The sequence below is a fragment of the Sycon ciliatum genome, chromosome 6 (genome assembly GCF_964019385.1).
Source record: "Sycon ciliatum chromosome 6, ocSycCili1.1, whole genome shotgun sequence".
Classification (NCBI taxonomy): Eukaryota; Metazoa; Porifera; class Calcarea; order Leucosolenida; family Sycettidae; genus Sycon; species Sycon ciliatum.
Genome location: NC_088648.1, coordinates 26902107 through 26913603, shown reverse-complemented (window position 1 = coordinate 26913603; position 11497 = coordinate 26902107). Strand labels below are relative to the sequence as shown.

The following is an 11497-nucleotide window of genomic DNA, read 5'->3' as shown; positions in this document are numbered from 1 at the left end:
ACTGAAGTAGACACTGATCCATTGATAAAGTTGGACCAGGATGAAGGAGCGGCAATGAATAGAAAGCGGAGCGCGTTTCAAAGAACTGCCATTGCCGAGTCCATCCCAGGCCAGCGGGTTGGAAAAAACTAGATTAGCTCGTGGACTCAGTACCAAGTCCACATGAGCTCTAAGCCGGGCGTGTTCGACTTTCCTTGTGAAGCACTCACAGGGACTGAAGTAGTTATGCACGGTTATAGTACCAAGCCTGCAGTCAAGTGCTATCAAAGAAGAGGAGTATGGTGGCCATGCATTCATCTACACAACACCACCGGGGAAGAAGACAACACAAGCATTGTTGCAAAGGTGGAAGAATAGCTGCGGACATCATGTTTCCAGGCTTTCCACCAATGGGAGGAATCTCAATCCGTGGTGCCTCCTCCACCAGAAAACAGCAGTCGGCTACCATGTGGATACCTTTCTGTGACCAGCATCGCTCTAGATGCGACAGAGTTACAGAAACGTATCACTATTAGCACAGTAGCAGCGTTCCACGCAGCAACCATGTGCAAGATGAAGGTGTTTATCGATCTCAAGGACATCACCAGCTTGGTTTGGCAATCTCAAATCTACAGGTCAGCTGACCCGGTCATGCCCATCCCTCTTAATGCGAGGCATGGTCATATTAATCTGATTTGGTCACGGATCACTGCGAATAAAGGAGCGAAAAGTCGCTCGAATATCTTCTATGGTTTGTTCATGACTGTGTCCTAACGTTTAGCCTGGCACTTGAGAACCTAGATATGTTTTGGCTTCTAAAGAGTGCAAAGTACTGTTACTCCCCCATCACTGGCCATAGCCAACTTAACCATCACTGGCCATAGCCAACTCGACCATCACTGGCCATAGCCAACTCCCCCATCACTTGCCATAGTCAACTCCCCCATCGCTGCCATAGTCAAACTCCCTCATCACTGCCATATCCAACTCCCCCATCACTTGCCATATCCAACTCCCCCATCACTTGCCATAGCCAACTCCCCGATCACTTGCCATAGCCAACTCCCCCATCACTTGCCATATCCAACTCCCCCATCACTTGCCATAGCCAACTCCCCCATCACTTGCCATAGCCAACTCCACCATCACTTGCCATAGCCAACTCCCCCATCACTTGCCATAGCCAACTTCCCCATCACCTGCCATAGCCAACTCCCCCATCACTTGCCATAGCCAACTCCCCCATCACTGGCGATAGCCAACTCCCCCATCACTTACCATAGCCAACTCCCCCATCACTTGCCATAGCCAACTCCCCCATCACTTGCCATAGCCAACTCCCCCATCACTTGCCATAGCCAACTCCCCCATCACTTGCCATAGCCAACTCCCCCATCACTGGCCATAGCCAACTCCCCCATCACTTGCCATAGCCAACTCCCCCATCACTTGCCATAGCCTACTCCCCCATCACTTGCCATAACCAACTCCCCCATTACTTGCCATAGCCAACTCCCCCATCACTTGCCATATCCAACTCCCCCCTCACTGCCATTCAGATGTATACAGGCAGGTAGGTAGCATGACGTTGGTTGTTTCAAAGAGGGACACACGCTTCTTGCCGAACTTGACACTTGACTTAGTCGTGAGTCAGTCAAGTGTCAAGTTCAGCAAGAAGCGTGTGTTCCTCGTTGAAACAACCAACTTCGTGACTAGTACCGCCGAAGTCGCAACTTCTAAGTTAGGAAGGTAGCAGCCATGATAAAGGGTAGGGTGGCAACTACCCAGGTTAATTAACCTGTCCACCCTAAACTGTCCACGTACACGGGTTGGTGGGCACATGTTCATCAGACAGTGGTTCATCTATTGCAAACGTGTGTTGATGGGTGTTAGGGGGGGGGCAGAAACATGGGATTGTGGATATGCATAGGTATTTGTGTATGTGTGTGTGTGTGTGTGTGTTTGTGTGTGTGTGTGGGTGGATGTGTGGTTGTATGTATGTGGGGGGGGTGGGGGGGGGGGTGGGTGTGCGGGTGTGTGTGTGTGGGGGGGGGGGGGGGTGGTTGTATGTATGTAGGGGGGGGGGGGGTGCGGGTGTGTGTGTGTGTGTGGTGGGAGGGGGGGGGGTGTATGTGTGTATGTCTGCATGGTTGCGTGCGTTGATGTGTGCTTGTCCCAACCAATGCATGGATTAATGTTCTACTATATTTGAGTCTTTTTGGTGGTCTCGCTTGCTGACTTGTATTTGTATGCATTTTGTGATATGTGTTTGTCCTTCTCTATTGACTTTGGAATGCTCTATAGGTCAACAAAACCTCCTGGATTGACTACAACACTATGTTGCCTGTTGCTCTCTTCGTTGTCCTTATTACAACATGGATGTCCGTTCCGGCATCTGCTGGTAAGAACAGGACCAAAGCGTTATTTACAAGCATTGCAGGGGCTTCGGAAGGTTTTTTAGGGTGGTACGGTCACACATCTGAAGTACAATTTACTCGTGGGGGAGTGGTGGCGGAGCCGAATATTTTGGAATTTTAGATCCCAGCTCAGTGTATTTTATTGATTCACTGGTATCTGGGGCAAAAAGTGGTACGGTCAATACCGTAGTGACCATCAATGTCTGCTCTAGGATTGTAGGACAGCCGGGTGCACGTGTACCTGGCGCAACCATTTCAACCGGGTCGTAACCGGGTACACATGTACCTGGCGCTGTCTCACCAGCCGAGGCACATGCTTTAACTGGTTGGTGGGTTTATTTTAATTCGGACAATAAACGGGAACTAAGTCCAATGACATAAAGGCGAATGGATAAGCCGCGTTTAGAAAAGAGAGGGCAGGAATTAGAAAATTATGAAAGAAGAAGAAGTATCTGACACATACAAGCCATGTGGTCAGTCCTTTCAAAGTTCGAAAGTGTAAAGTACCAACCGGGTCACAGGTGACCCGGTACTATATTTTCAACCGGGTCCAAGCGCCGCCCAACCGGGTGGATTACCCGGCTCACCCGGCGCTGGAGCAGGCACTGACCATACCGTGTGCGACGCCCCTGCATTGCGATATGTTTACAGAAAAGAAAAAGTATCAAGGAACTACATGTTAGGCTATAATGTCCACTAACACCACCAGTTACTAAATAATCAGCTCATGCGATAGCATTGCACAAAACTGACCAACGGCACTGACGCTCTATGGACAACTAACTAGCAAACAGCTCTAGTACATATTGGATGCGCACTCCAACAGCCTTCCAAAGATAAGCACAAGCTGAAAGTCTCAGCTGTGAAGGACGTTGGCGGATGTTCATGCATGTCGATGATGATCCTGGCAAGACTGTTGGACAATACGGTCAAACCATGATTCAAGGACGCAAAGCAACATTCCAAACCACTTGTGTGGCTCAAAAGATGCGAAGATCAATAAAAGGTCAGGTTGTCAGATGCGTGCAATGTTACCGCACGAGCTGATTGTTTAGTAACTGGTGGTGTTAGCGAACATTACAGCGTAACTTGTAGTTCCTTGGTCCTTTTTCTTTTACAGAAATTATTCCTTGGCTCTCCATCCAGTCCATTATTTGTATAATTAATATGCCGAAATAATGGAAAAAAGAATGCCAAGCCTTACTGGACGATGGCGAGGCTAGTACGACAATTGGAGATACTGGTCTTACTGCACTTCGACGACGCAAAGCAACAGATCACCTAACTTGGCAGGCTCAAGTGTATGTAATATCGTTGGGTAGTCTGTTGATTTCCGTTGTTGTATTGTAGTAAGGCCTCAGTACAATCACTTGTGGATCCAGGGTGAATTCATACTACCGTATTCCCCGTAAGTTAGTACGTACTAACTTTCGAACTTAGCAGCCACAGGAGTACTAACTTTCGGGGGTGGTACTATCTTTCGGGGAGTACTTTTTTATCGGGGGTAAATGACACGCAGTGGGAAGCCTGCGCAACTCTAGTGTCCGTGCATATGATATATGTACTGTACGGTGTCTGTACATGTAGGACGGGTACAAACTTACTATCTTTCGGGGGGGTGGGGAGGACTATCTTTCGGGGTGATAACCTTTGCAGTGGAAAGTGTATTTTTTATAGGGGGTACTAAGGGCATGTTTGATTGGTAGGATTGGGATTCCGATCCACCGGATCCACTGGATTCGCACCCTTTCGATTGGTCGAATCCGGATCCGGATCCTTTGGATTTGGATCCGGTCAACCCACCTCGGGGAGCAGGGTTGACCGGATCCAATGGATCCAAACGTGACCTTTGTGCGTATATGGCGGGTAAAAATCATTTTTGTACACATTGTGGTACGCACACGTGGATGGAGATAGAGCTTGTTGACTTTTTGTACGACGCACACGATGAGTACGATGATCACCTTTTGGGTGCCTTGTGAGCGCCATTTTCAACATGGCAACAGTCAAGGTCCAAGATATAGCGTTCAGTTGAATCTGAAGGATCCGAGGGATCTGAGATCTGGATCCCGATCCCGATCCTTACCAATCGAACATGCCCTAAGTCATTGGGGAGAACTAACTTATGGGGAAATACGGTACTGCCAATTAAGGATTCATTCATACTATGGGATAGAGCAGCAGTATAGGGGAAATCACCCTGGGAGTGTTCGAAATTGCCGCCCACCAGTAACAGCTTTTCAGTTTCTCCCGACCCCTTTGGAAGGGTTTGGGATAGGCACCGGCGAATTATGCTCGAAAAGGTGGCAGATTCTGCTCGAAAAGCAGTGAAATTGGCAGAACCAGACAAACTTTTTGGCGGGCAATTCTTCGAATTCTGCTCCATTTCTTTATCCTCATACCAAACATGCATGAAACTCACCAGAAAAAGTACCGAATTCTGCCTATTTTTCTGCCGGCATTGTGTTAACTTAATTAAACTGACTTCCCATTTTCAACTTCTTAATATTTTTTTTACGCACCAAGTTATCATGACTTATATTGCTTGTGAATCTGCCAGCTTTTCTATCAATTTAGAAAGCCGATTGTTACAGACCCTTGCACATGAATTCACAATTATTATATTTGCTCGTTCGAATTTATTTGTATTTTGTTTCTCTCACCTTTCACTATTCCCGAGTTGATCACGTACGTGCGTGCTCCACTCTGCTGCAGTTAGAGGCAGCTACTCTACATGCAGTCGAGTCGATTCTATTGTGTATCTGCATGTCTCCTTGATAATTCCTGTCCAGCTCTAAATAATTAGAATTAAATTCCTGCTCTCTTCTCTCTCGCTTCTTCTCTTTGATTTATTTAGTTTCGCTTCTCTCAGTTATTTTTGTTTTGTTTGTACTTTGTACGCTATCGCTCTATCTGCATGACGCGATGCAGTTTATGTATGTCGTCACTCCTTGGGGCGCCGTGCCTGCACCTTTGGGGCGCAGTGCACCGGATGTGCAGTGACCTCTACGATGTACGCCAGAGCTAGGCATCTTTTTGGCTGCATGTTTCCTTTTGCGCGGCCAGCTTTTCTGCTTGAGGCTACATGTATGCGTGTCACGCTTTGCTTTTCAGAACTCTTTGAGATTCAGTTTTATTCCACTTTGTAAAGAACAAGAACAAGCAATGGTTCGAAGGAAATCTTGTCTACCATGGCCACAGGGCCGCAACATGGTCCTTCGAGCCGGATGAGCAGTTCTAAAGAAATATACAGTCTTCGGATTACAGAAACACAGCAATGTTGCTGCGAAATCGTAGAGGGAAGGGCGAAACGGATATGGCCGATGTCGCCGAGCAGGCTGCTGAGCTGGAGTTGCCAGCATCCCCTGCCTCACTCGCCTCATCGATGAGATCGTCCTCCTCCGTTAAACGGCAAAAAGCGGAGGCCAATTTGGAGATGGCACGACGTTTGATGGCAATTGAGGAGGCGGATGCGCAAGAACGACTGGACAGGCAGAGGCGTTTGCTTGAATTGGAGTTGGAGGCGCGCCATGCCCAAATCGAAAACACCTCGTCCTCTCGTTCGCGACGATCGTCTCGTCCTGCATCCAGTGCGCCGACTCAGCATTTGAGGCCGTTGTTGGCATCGTCGACTACCCGATCAGCAGCGTCGTTGATCAGCTCTGGCCAGGAGAATAAAGTAGAAGTAAGGTCATCTCAGCCCCGATTAGAAACAGTGTGTAAACTTCCGGGAAAGTCCGCCTTGACAGCTACTAGGCATTGGGTAGAGACCCAGAAACCCGTCACTGCACACGCCACATTTGCGCCAGTTGCGGCAGGGACAACAGCAACAAAGCCAGCTCAGGAGAGTCCTGAGGCTGGAGGCCTGCACCCAGCGCAAGCAGCCAACGGCATGCAGAAGTTTCTGATCCGACAGACGGTTGGTCGTGACTTGCCGGCATTCTCTGGCGACTCGGAGGAGTGGCCCATATTCGCCTCGACCTACCAGAGGACGTCAGACGAGTGTGGGTTTTCGCCATCGGAAAATGTAATTCGGCTGCAACGTTGCCTAAAAGGCCCAGCCAAGGCTGCCGTCGGAGCGATGCTCACCGTGCCGGAGAACCTGCCGACGGTACTCCAAGTCCTCGAAAGCCGGTTTGGTCGACCGGATGCTGTGATTGCTGCCATCATCGGGAAAGCCAAGGCCATTGGACAGGTCAAGCCAGGAGACTTTGATAGTCTTATCAACCTGTCCACTGCTGTGACAACTCTAGTTACTACCATGGAGCACCTTCGAAGTGAAGGTCACATGTACAACCCTCAGCTACGTCAAGAGCTTGTTGGTAGGTTGCCAACATCCCTGCGACTGCAGTGGGGAGAAGTACTTGTGCGTCAGGGTAGCCATGACATCAGCTTGCGAGTGTTTTCTTTGTGGCTGGCGGACAAGGCCGAAGCAGCTGTGCGCGTCGTGGATCTGCCGGGTACCCGAACCGACAAAACGCAGCGGGTTTACAGTCACCAGGAAGTTTCGACAGTACACAGCACAGCAGCAGCGACGGCACCAGCAAGTGCAACCAGTAAAACTCAGTCAGCCTGCCTTTGCTGCAAACAAGTGCAGCATGCCCTCAGTAAGTGTTCAACATTCACGAAGCTTGGCCAGAAAGCCCGTTTTGAGCTGGTAAAACGTCATCGTCTTTGCTTTTCTTGCCTGGCTAGTGGACACGCTACCAGGGAGTGTGGCAGCAGGAAGCAGTGCAGTGAGCCTGACTGCAAGTACCACCATCATGTGCTCCTGCACAAGGGCACGGCCGCAGAGAAGCCAGTCGACACTTGTGGGCACACTGGTATTCCTGGTACAACCAGAGTGTTGCTGAGAGTGTTGCCAGTGACGGTTAGTGGCCCAAAGGGCTGTGTGGAGACACTTGCTCTGCTGGACGAAGCCTCAACTGTCACGCTAATGGACAAGGCCTTAGCGGATGACATAGGCGCTGTTGGACAGTCGGATCCCCTGCATATGGCATGGACGAATTCGACGACGCACACGGACAACTCGTCATGCAGAGTCTCTGTATCGGTCAATGGCAGCGATGGCACCCAGCATCAAATGGATGATGTGAGAACAGCCAAGGACCTCAAGTTGCATTCGCAGTCAATAGATGGCAGAGGGCTGGCGAGTCGATGGCCTCATTTATATGACTCCAGAGTGGCGTCGTACCCAGCAGTACAACCGAGGATGCTCATTGGGCAAGACAATGGACACCTCACAGTGGCACGTGAAGTCGTCGAAGGCCCGCCAAATGCACCTATGCTGACGAGAACCCTTCTTGGTTGGGTAGTGCATGTTCGCATTGGAGCCCGGACTCACCAAGATCAACTCGAACCGGAGGCGATCTACCACATCTGGCAGCCTGAGTCGGATTTGCACCAACTAGTGAAAGAGTCATTCACCATTGAGAACTTTGGCGTTGTACCGTCTGCTTCTGCTGGCAAGCCAAAGGCCATGATCCGTGCTGAACGTATCCTGAACGACACCATGGTTCGCGTTGGTGACCGGTATGAGACAGGCCTCCTCTGGAAGTCAGATCAGCCCAAGCTTCCGTCCAGCCAAGACATGGCTTTCAACCGTCTATTGGGCATAGAAAGAAAGATGGCTAAGTCTCCAGAATTCGCAGCAGAGTATGCCCAGAAGATCGATGAGTACGTTCAGAAAGGCTACGCTCGTAAGCTAACACCAGCAGAGGCTGCCGAGCAAACCGCACATACTTGGTACTTACCACATTTCGCTGTGTTCAATCCGAACAAGCCCGGGAAGCTGCGTTTCGTATTCGACGCGGCCGCCAAAGCTAGAGGGATGTCGCTAAATGACGCACTGCTCCCAGGCCCAGATTTGCTGAACCAGCTCGTGGGTGTCCTGATGAAGTTCCGCCAACGTGCTATTGCCTTTGCGGCTGACATCAAAGAGATGTTTCATCAAGTTCGGATACGCCTAGAAGACCAGCCAGCTCAGCGCTTCTTGTGGCGACAACCTGGTGAGACTGGCCCGCCTGCCACGTACGTCATGGAAGTCATGATCTTTGGCGCAGTGTCATCGCCATGCTCCGCACAGTTCACGATGCGGCGCAATGCTGAGGAGCACCGCGAGGAATTCGCTGCTGTAGCCGCAGCATGTGAGGAGAACTACTACATGGACGACTACCTGGACAGCGTCGACACTACCGACCAGGCGGTACAGCGTGTAGCCGATACAATTGAGATCCAGCAGCGAGGCGGGTTTACGATCCGCAACTGGATTAGCAATTGTAACGAAGTGATGATGAGTGTGCCAGCTGATATGAGAGCAGCAGGAGTCGTTGACCTCAGCTCACAACTGCCTGTGGAGCGCATGCTGGGTCTTCGGTGGGACCCGAACAGTGACGAGTTCCTGTTTCAACTCAACGTGACACGCCGAGAGCAGCTGTCTGCCGCGCATCCCACCAAGCGATCCCTACTCAGCATCGTCATGTCAGTTTTCGACCCGCTAGGCTTCCTGGCTGCGTTTGTCATTGCCGCACGGATACTCCTCCAGGACATCTGGTTGAGCGGCATCGGTTGGGATGATGAGATTCCACCCGAGCTGCTATCGCGCTGGCAGATCTGGTGTGGACAGCTGCTGGAGATCAGCAAGTTCAGAATCTCACGTGCGTACTCCTGTTTCACGTCGTCCGCTACTGACTTGTCTCTACATGTGTTCTGCGATGCCAGCAGTAAAGCGTTTGCGGCAGTGGCGTACCTGAGAGTGGAGCACGCAGCTGACGTCGAGTGCAGCTTGGTTGCCGCCAAGACTAGAGTAGCCCCGCTGACACCAACATCCATTCCACGTCTGGAACTCCAAGCTGCAGTGCTTGGCTGTCGACTCGCCCAGATGTTAGCTCAAGAGCATGGGCTTAAGTGGCACAGCACCTGTTTCTGGTCAGACTCCAGAACTGTTCTCCAATGGATCAAGTCAGATGCGCGACAGTTCAAGCCGTTTGTCGCTCACCGAGTAGCTGAGATCTGCGACGCCAGTGAGGCCAGCAGTTGGCACTGGGTACCAACACTGCTAAATGTTGCAGATGATGCATCTCGTGGTATCTCCATGCACGAGCTGAGCTGCGGCCGATGGAAGTCTGGTCCGAGATTTCTAATGCAGTCACGGGAAGCGTGGCCAGCTGCACCCGCAACGTCGGATGAGTGCATCGACACGACCGAAGTGAAGAAGGAGTTTGTTGCGGCGACAACATCCCCGCCAAGGCCCCAGCAAATTGCCGAAGCGCTGCCTGACGTCAACCGATTCTCGTCATGGAAACGTCTCATCTGCACAACCGCGTATGTTGCCAGGTTCATCGCAAACACACGGGCCAGAGTTCGCGGCCAAACTGTCGAATCAACCGCAGCCATCTCAGCCAAGGAAATGGATGCGGCCGAGCAGCTCTGGATGAAATCTGTGCAGGCAGAGTGTTTTGCCGAAGAAGTGGCTTTGTTGAGCGATGGCCAGCCTGTCAGCACCAGCAGTCGTCTACGACAGCTAGCGCCAGCCATTGATGAGGACGGGATCCTGCGGGTTCAGGGTCGCCTCACACATGCGACGGAAATGACGAACAGTGCGAAACATTCGGCTATCCTGTGTCCGAAGCATATGTACACACAGCTCCTAGTCCATGAATACCATCTGCGTTCTGGCCATCATGGACACGAGAGGACATTGAATGAGCTTCGCCAGCAGTACTGGGTGACGACAGGTCGAGCAGCTGTGAAGCGAGCAGGGTCTGAGTGTCAATACTGCAAGAACCAACGAGCCAATCCCAAGCCACCTGTAATGGGAAATCTACCTGTCCAGCGCTTGGCCCCGTTCCTGCGACCATTCACGTTCACCGGGCTGGACTATTTCGGGCCGTTGCACATCAAGATCGGGAGGCGCCGCGAACTACGCTACGGTGCGTTGTTCACATGTCTGAGTACCCGCGCTGTACATTTGGAAGTGGCTCACTCTCTGAACACTGATAGTGCCATCATGGCAATCAGGCGAATGTGCGCCCGGCGAGGTTGCCCCCAAGAAATCCACTCGGATAATGGAACCAATTTCCGAGGAGCTGACAGGGAGCTGAAGGCGGCATTGGAAGATTTCCGCCAAGACCGACTAGCTGCTGAGTGTTCCAGTAAGGGCATCTCATGGCACTTCAACCCGCCACTTGCTCCCCACATGGGTGGAAGCTGGGAGCGCCTCGTCAGAGCAGTGAAGATCGCTATGAAATCCGTCATGAAGGAGCGTGTCGTGACAGAAGAAGTACTAGCCACAGTCTTCGCTGAAGCCGAGCAGCTCGTGAATAGTCGGCCGCTGACTCACGTCTCAGTAGATCCTGATGATGACGAGTCCCTCACACCCAACCACTTCCTCATTGGGTCCAGTAGTGCAACTAGTCGGCCAGGCGTGTTTGTAGATGCTGATTTGTGCCTGAGGAAGCACTGGCGGATTGCACAGAAGATCACCGACGAATTCTGGAAGAGGTGGATTTTGGAATACCGGCCAGAACTCACCAGGCGGAGGAAGTGGCAGGACGGCACACCGTCACTGGCTGTAGGTGATGTTGTGGTGGTCGTCGACAGCAACCAGCCACGAGGGCAGTGGCCTCGGGGCCAACTAGAGGCTGTACACCCGGGCAGTGATGGTGTTGTGCGGGTGGCAGATGTGCGCACCAAGTCTGGACTGTACCGGCGCCCAGTCGTTAAGCTTGCCAAGCTGGACGTGCTGCGCTAACTTTGTTTGTGACTTGTAACAGGTCATCGGTTCCCTGTTACCAGGGGGGAGAATGTTACAGACCCTTGCACATGAATTCACAATTATTATATTTGCTCGTTCGAATTTATTTGTATTTTGTTTCTCTCACCTTTCACTATTCCCGAGTTGATCACGTACGTGCATGCTCCACTCTGCTGCAGTTAGAGGCAGCTACTCTACATGCAGTCGAGTCGATTCTATTGTGTATCTGCATGTCTCCTTGATAATTCCTGTCCAGCTCTAAATAATTAGAATTAAATTCCTGCTCTCTTCTCTCTCGCTTCTTCTCTTTGATTTATTTATTTTCGCTTCTCTCAGTTATTTTTGT

The 11497-nt window shown here is 51.1% G+C and overlaps 2 protein-coding genes across 2 annotated transcripts in view; both read left to right on the top strand.

Annotated features, from left to right (window-relative positions):
- The window catches only part of LOC135819823 (sushi, von Willebrand factor type A, EGF and pentraxin domain-containing protein 1-like), a 228964-nt gene that overhangs the window by 24620 nt on the left and 192847 nt on the right, over positions 1-11497 (top strand). The window lies entirely within an intron of this gene.
- Positions 1-11497, top strand: part of LOC135819827 (sushi, von Willebrand factor type A, EGF and pentraxin domain-containing protein 1-like) — a 219165-nt gene that overhangs the window by 171151 nt on the left and 36517 nt on the right. The window lies entirely within an intron of this gene.